The sequence below is a fragment of the Schistocerca cancellata genome, unplaced genomic scaffold (genome assembly GCF_023864275.1).
Source record: "Schistocerca cancellata isolate TAMUIC-IGC-003103 unplaced genomic scaffold, iqSchCanc2.1 HiC_scaffold_351, whole genome shotgun sequence".
In the NCBI taxonomy this organism is placed as follows: domain Eukaryota; kingdom Metazoa; phylum Arthropoda; class Insecta; order Orthoptera; family Acrididae; genus Schistocerca; species Schistocerca cancellata.
In genome coordinates this window covers 175,001-182,500 of record NW_026046369.1, presented here as the reverse complement: position 1 = coordinate 182,500, position 7,500 = coordinate 175,001, and the positions used below count along the sequence as shown (strand labels likewise).

Sequence of the window (7,500 nt, the reverse complement as noted above, 5' to 3'; positions counted from 1 at the left end):
CGCAACTCCAGCGGATGAATGGCGGACTCTTCCCGCACTCCTATCGTGCAATCCACCCCTATATCTTGCGTTTCATGAAGAGTTATATCCAATATGCCATATTCCCGCTGTCCCTATACATGCTCTAAGTAGCTCGCTTGCTACAGCAGCAGCAGCACCACCTCCGCGCGCTTCCCTGGGGGCACTGAACCGCAGGACGCGAGACCCCACGCCCTGTGGCAAACAGGGCTCCTCGCAGAATATATACGGTCCCTACCCCGCACAACGATGACGGTGTGGGGGCCATTGTACGACACCGCTTCCTGCGGTGCCAACGCTGTCGTAGAGTCGATACTCCATCTTTGGTAGAAGGCAACCATTCCGCTGTAAATGAGTACGTCGCTCGTAGTTCAGTCACCTCGCAGCACTGCTCAGTAAACTATGCAGGCCCACATAGATAGATCAAATACGCAAATGCCCCTATACATGCTGAACGTCTGTGCAAACAAAACGAACCACACGTCACCCGCACACTCTATCACCCACACACTCTATCACACACTACTCTCTGCCTGTAACAAACACAGATACAATAATTAAGCACCGGCATGGACCAACGTCCGGTGCATCTATCCGCCACAGTACACCAACCAGACTATGATAACCAGGCCAGGAGGTCCAATCATAAAACAGAATATCCCACTCGTCCGACAACCACAATTGCTCAGATAAGCCACCAACACCCACACATGTCCTACACAGGGGTGCACCCAACATCACCACACTGCCTCGTCTTACAGCACAAACACACTGGCAGGAATGAAACACACAGGTCTGCCGCAACCACAGACACGGCTCGCCCCCCCCTCTCACTGGCGGAAAGCGCATCCCGACGTGACATAACTCCTTTGACACACTGACGCTGCCTCGGGCATCCACGTCCTACGGTCGATATCAACGAACCTCACCCCCCCCCCCCCCCCCCCCCACAACACGCCATCCCATACCACATTGTGTACCGTACCCAAACCTAACGTGTACTGTACTACAACGCAATGTGTACCATAACACAACCCAGTTTGTACCTTAACCTAACCTATGTCACCTTAACCTAACCTATGTCACCTTAACCTAACCTATGTCACCTTAACCTAACCTATGTCACCTTAACCTAACCTATGTCACCTTAACCTAACTATGTCACCTTAACCTAACCTATGTCACCTTAACCTAACCTATGTCACCTTAACCTAACCTATGTCACCTTAACCTAACCTATGTCACCTTAACCTAACCTATGTCACCTTAACCTAACCTGTGTTGCACCTTAACCTACCTCAATTTGCACCGCAATGTAACTCAATTTGCACCGCAATGTAACTCAATTTGCACCGCAATGTAACTCAATTTGCACCGCAATGTAACTCAATTTGCACACGCAATGTAACTCAATTTGCACCGCAATGTAACTCAATTTGCACCGCAATGTAACGCAATTTGCACCGCAATGTAACGCAATTTGCACCGCAATGTAACGCAATTTGCACCGCAATGTAACGCAATTTGCACCGCAATGTAACGCAATTTGTACCGCAATCTACCCCCATGTTGTGCCTTAACCTAACCCACGTTGTGCCTTAACCTAACCCACGTTGTGCCTTAACCTAACCCACGTTGTGGCTTAACCTAACCCACGTTGTGGCTTAACCTAACCCACGTTGTGGCTTAACCTAACCCACGTTGTGGCTTAACCTAACCCACGTTGTGGCTTAACCTAACCCACGTTGTGGCTTAACCTAACCCACGTTGTGGCTTAACCTAACCCACGTTGTGGCTTAACCTAACCCACGTTGTGGCTTAACCTAACCCACGTTGTGGCTTAACCCTAACCCACGTTGTGGCTTAACCTAACCCACGTTGTGGCTTAACCTAACCCACGTTGTGGCTTAACCTAACCCACGTTGTGGCTTAAACCTAACCCACGTTGTGGCTTAACCTAACCCACGTTGTGGCTTAACCTAACCCACGTTGTGGCTTAACCTAACCCACGTTGTGGCTTAACCTAACCCACGTTGTGCCTTAACCTAACCCACGTTGTGTGCCTTAACCTAACCCACGTTGTGCCTTAACCTAACCCACGTTGTGCCTTAACCTAACCCACGTTGTGCCTTAACCTAACCCACGTTGTGGCTTAACCTAACCCACGTTGTGGCTTAACCTAACCCACGTTGTGGCTTAACCTAACCCACGTTGTGGCTTAACCTAACCCACGTTGTGGCTTAACCTAACCCACGTTGTGGCTTAACCTAACCCACGTTGTGGCTTAACCTAACCCACGTTGTGCCTTAACCTAACCCACGTTGTGCCTTAACCTAACCCACGTTGTGCCTTAACCTAACCCACGTTGTGCCTTAACCTAACCCACGTTGTGCCTTAACCTAACCCACGTTGTGCCTTAACCTAACCCACGTTGTGCCTTAACCTAACCCACGTTGTGCCTTAACCTAACCCACGTTGTGCCTTAACCTAACCCACGTTGTGCCTTACCCTGCTCTGTAATTGGCATATGACACGTTACATTAATGTATTGTTGTCCAACCGCAACCGGCTCAGAATGTTGTGTACACAGCTATGTGTCATCTCCCCATAACAGCTGCATTGCAGTGTGGTACGCCATAGAGACGTGTGGGAGTAATGGACGCAGTGGATGGCGATCAGCATGAGCCGTCTGTTCATGTAGTGGCGCGTGTATGCAGACGTAGTAGTCTCTTCTCACACAATGTGATAGCACGGTGCCCCGCGTTCCACATCTGCGACATGCTACAGAGGCCGGTTGACAGTTGGTCGCCGCAATGGAGATCGCATATGTACGGGGGCAACCTTCCACGTGCCCTCTAGTCGGGCACATTTTGTTGCGTGGATGTGAGCGAATGTAGTGTGTCTTGACACCTGACAGGCAGGCATGCAATAATAGTTGACTTTGCAAACGGGGATGGACGTGTACGTTTACTGGTGACGTTACGCAAATGAACAACTGGTAACCCGTTGTGGTGCGGTTGATCTTGCTGGAGGTACATCTGTGAGGGCAACGATCGGTACAGCTACGAAGCGGTCCCCACCATACCAACGAACGTGAATGTGAATCTGGGTGTGAAGCGATACGCGGCTGTGGGTGGGTGGGACTGTCCCCGGCCGGTGAGGGGGGGCCGCCCGGCGTGCTGGCCGCGCGGTGCGTGGGCGCACGCGCTACAGCCGGCTGGTGGGGCGCCCAGTGGCAGGCGCGCCGGCCGACCGGACGCGGCAGGCGGCGCAGCTGCGCGCCGGGGCACCCTGCGCGCGGCGCCGTGCAGCCAAAGTGGGTCCTCGCGGACCCGGTGCGAAGCGCGGTGGACATCTGCAGTGTGCTGGTCCGATTGAGGACTGTGTGCGTTGAGGATGCGCCGCCGCCCGGCACTCGGCGCCGCGACGCCGTCTGCTGCTCGGTCGCCCCAGCGGTTCTCGCTGGTGGTTTGTATCGCAGTTGTGCGGACGTGTTGGCACGTGCGCTGTGCTGGGAGAGTTCGCTTCGGCACCCACGTGGGGCCTTTGCCCTTCTGTGGCGCTGGCGTTGGAGCTGCCGGTCACCGTAGGTGGCGCGTGTTGTCTCCCGCCGGCAATGCCACGACAGCACGCTCCCGGGCCTCTGTCGGCAGCGGCAAGCTCAGTTGGGAGCACGGGTGGTCGCACCTAAAGCGTCTACTCGCCTAACTCCGGGCGATTGCGCCTCTCTCGAACCCGACCAAGTACTTAGGACGGCGCTGCGCGCCGCCGGGACCTGAGAGGGTTTCGAGGTGTATTGTGCAGGGGAGCCCAGCCTCCTCCTGTTTGCAGAATAATTGAGCGGACGCTTGCGTGTTCGCGCGGGCCCCCGGGACACACTCCCGGGCGGCCGGCTGCTCAGCTCTAGTTGACGCAGCTCCCTGGTTGATCCTGCCAGTAGTCATATGCTTGTCTCAAAGATTAAGCCATGCATGTCTCAGTACAAGCCGCATTAAGGTGAAACCGCGAATGGCTCATTAAATCAGTTATGGTTCCTTAGATCGTACCCACGTTACTTGGATAACTGTGGTAATTCTAGAGCTAATACATGCAAACAGAGTCCCGACCAGAGATGGAAGGGACGCTTTTATTAGATCAAAACCAATCGGTCGGCTCGTCCGGTCCGTTTGCCTTGGTGACTCTGAATAACTTTGGGCTGATCGCACGGTCCTCGTACCGGCGACGCATCTTTCAAATGTCTGCCTTATCAACTGTCGATGGTAGGTTCTGCGCCTACCATGGTTGTAACGGGTAACGGGGAATCAGGGTTCGATTCCGGAGAGGGAGCCTGAGAAACGGCTACCACATCCAAGGAAGGCAGCAGGCGCGCAAATTACCCACTCCCGGCACGGGGAGGTAGTGACGAAAAATAACGATACGGGACTCATCCGAGGCCCCGTAATCGGAATGAGTACACTTTAAATCCTTTAACGAGTATCTATTGGAGGGCAAGTCTGGTGCCAGCAGCCGCGGTAATTCCAGCTCCAATAGCGTATATTAAAGTTGTTGCGGTTAAAAAGCTCGTAGTTGGATTTGTGTCCCACGCTGTTGGTTCACCGCCCGTCGGTGTTTAACTGGCATGTATCGTGGGACGTCCTGCCGGTGGGGCGAGCCGAAGGCGTGCGACCGCCTCGTGCGTGTTCGTGCGTCCCGAGGCGGACCCCGTTGAAATCCTACCAAGGTGCTCTTTATTGAGTGTCTGGGTGGGCCGGCACGTTTACTTTGAACAAATTAGAGTGCTTAAAGCAGGCAAGCCCGCCTGAATACTGTGTGCATGGAATAATGGAATAGGACCTCGGTTCTATTTTGTTGGTTTTCGGAACCCGAGGTAATGATTAATAGGGACAGGCGGGGGCATTCGTATTGCGACGTTAGAGGTGAAATTCTTGGATCGTCGCAAGACGAACAGAAGCGAAAGCATTTGCCAAGTATGTTTTCATTAATCAAGAACGAAAGTTAGAGGTTCGAAGGCGATCAGATACCGCCCTAGTTCTAACCATAAACGATGCCAGCCAGCGATCCGCCGCAGTTCCTCCGATGACTCGGCGGGCAGCCTCCGGGAAACCAAAGCTTTTGGGTTCCGGGGGAAGTATGGTTGCAAAGCTGAAACTTAAAGGAATTGACGGAAGGGCACCACCAGGAGTGGAGCCTGCGGCTTAATTTGACTCAACACGGGAAACCTCACCAGGCCCGGACACCGGAAGGATTGACAGATTGATAGCTCTTCTTGATTCGGTGGGGTGGTGGTGCATGGCCGTTCTTAGTTGGTGGAGCGATTTGTCTGGTTAATTCCGATAACGAACGAGACTCTAGCCTGCTAACTAGTCGCGTGACATCCTTCGTGCTGTCAGCGATTACTTTTCTTCTTAGAGGGACAGGCGGCTTCTAGCCGCACGAGATTGAGCAATAACAGGTCTGTGATGCCCTTAGATGTTCTGGGCCGCACGCGCGCTACACTGAAGGAATCAGCGTGTCTTCCTAGGCCGAAGGTCGGGGTAACCCGCTGAACCTCCTTCGTGCTAGGGATTGGGGCTTGCAATTGTTCCCCATGAACGAGGAATTCCCAGTAAGCGCGAGTCATAAGCTCGCGTTGATTACGTCCCTGCCCTTTGTACACACCGCCCGTCGCTACTACCGATTGAATGATTTAGTGAGGTCTTCGGACTGGTACGCGGCATCGACTCTGTCGTTGCCGATGCTACCGGAAAAGATGACCAAACTTGATCATTTAGAGGAAGTAAAAGTCGTAACAAGGTTTCCGTAGGTGAACCTGCGGAAGGATCATTACCGACTAGACTGCATGTCTTTCGATGTGCGTGTCGTGTCGCGCAACACGCTACCTGTACGGCAGCAGCCGTGCGCCGCGTGCGGAACCACGCGTGCCTCTCAAAACTAACGGAAATGTTGTGTGGTACGAGCGCTGAAGCTCTGGAGCGGCTGGCCTGCGGCACCTGGCGCCTCGCGCCGGTTTGAATGACTTTCGCCCGAGTGCCTGTCCGCTCCGGTGTGGAGCCGTACGACGCCCATCGGCCGTGAGGCCGTTGGACACAGGAATGCTGGAACAGGGGCCGTCAAACGCCTCAGTCCCGCCTATGCAACTGTCTTGAAAGAGACAGTGGAAACTAAATGAAAAAGATCACCCAGGACGGTGGATCACTCGGCTCGTGGGTCGATGAAGAACGCAGCAAATTGCGCGTCGACATGTGAACTGCAGGACACATGAACATCGACGTTTCGAACGCACATTGCGGTCCATGGATTCCGTTCCCGGGCCACGTCTGGCTGAGGGTCGGCTACGTATACTGAAGCGCGCGGCGTTTGTCCCGCTTCGGAGACCTGGGAGTGTCGTGGCCGCCTGTGGGGCCGGCCGCGTCTCCTCAAACGTGCGATGCGCGCCCGTCGCCTGGCGGTTCGCATACCGGTACTTTCTCGGTAGCGTGCACAGCCGGCTGGCGGTGTGGCGTGCGACACCTCGTACAACGACCTCAGAGCAGGCGAGACTACCCGCTGAATTTAAGCATATTACTAAGCGGAGGAAAAGAAACTAACAAGGATTCCCCCAGTAGCGGCGAGCGAACAGGGAAGAGTCCAGCACCGAACCCCGCAGGCTGCCGCCTGTCGTGGCATGTGGTGTTTGGAGGGTCCACTACCCCGACGCCTCGCGCCGAGCCCAAGTCCAACTTGAATGAGGCCACGGCCCGTAGAGGGTGCCAGGCCCGTAGCGGCCGGTGCGAGCGTCGGCGGGACCTCTCCTTCGAGTCGGGTTGCTTGAGAGGTGCAGCTCCAAGTGGGTGGTAAACTCCATCTGAGACTAAATATGACCACGAGACCGATAGCGAACAAGTACCGTGAGGGAAAGTTGAAAAGAACTTTGAAGAGAGAGTTCAAAAAGTACGTGAAACCGTTCTGGGGTAAACGTGAGAAGTCCGAAAGGTCGAACGGGTGAGATTCACGCCCATCCGGCCACTGGCTCCCGCCCTCGGCAGATGGGGCCGGCCGCCCGCGCGGAGCAATCCGCGGCGGGGTCGTGTCCGGTTGCCTTTCCACTCGCCGCGGGGTGGGGCCGTTCCGGTGTGCGGTGGGCCGCACTTCTCCCCTAGTAGGACGTCGCGACCCGCTGGGTGCCGGCCTACGGCCCGGGTGCGCAGCCTGTCCTTCCGCGGGCCTCGGTTCGCGTCTGTTGGGCAGAGCCCCGGTGTCCTGGCTGGCTGCTCGGCGGTATATCTGGAGGAGTCGATTCGCCCCTTTGGGCGCTCGGGCTCCCGGCAAGCGCGCGCGGTTCTTCCCGGATGACGGACCTACCTGGCCCGGCCCCGGACCCGCGCCGCTGTTGGCTCGGGATGCTCTCGGGCGGGCTCGGGATGCTCTCGGGCGGAATAATCGCTCCCGTCAGCGGCGCTTCAGCTTTGGACAATTTCACGACCCGTCTTGAAACACGGACCA

At 55.5% G+C, this 7,500-nt stretch overlaps 3 non-coding genes across 3 annotated transcripts in view; all 3 read left to right on the top strand.

Moving 5' to 3' along the window:
• The first annotated feature begins 3,935 nt into the window (after positions 1-3,935).
• Positions 3,936-5,844, top strand: LOC126118363 (small subunit ribosomal RNA). The gene has a single exon (XR_007525789.1). It is a non-coding gene; the product is annotated as a small subunit ribosomal RNA (ribosomal RNA).
• Positions 5,845-6,194: 350 nt separating this feature from the next.
• LOC126118346 (5.8S ribosomal RNA) lies at positions 6,195-6,349 on the top strand. The gene has a single exon (XR_007525776.1). It is a non-coding gene; the product is annotated as a 5.8S ribosomal RNA (ribosomal RNA).
• Positions 6,350-6,537: 188 nt separating this feature from the next.
• The window catches only part of LOC126118380 (large subunit ribosomal RNA), a 4,247-nt gene continuing 3,284 nt past the window's right edge, over positions 6,538-7,500 (top strand). The window contains exon 1 of the ribosomal RNA XR_007525805.1: positions 6,538-7,500. This exon is cut by the window's right edge and continues 3,284 nt beyond it. This is a non-coding gene — a ribosomal RNA (large subunit ribosomal RNA).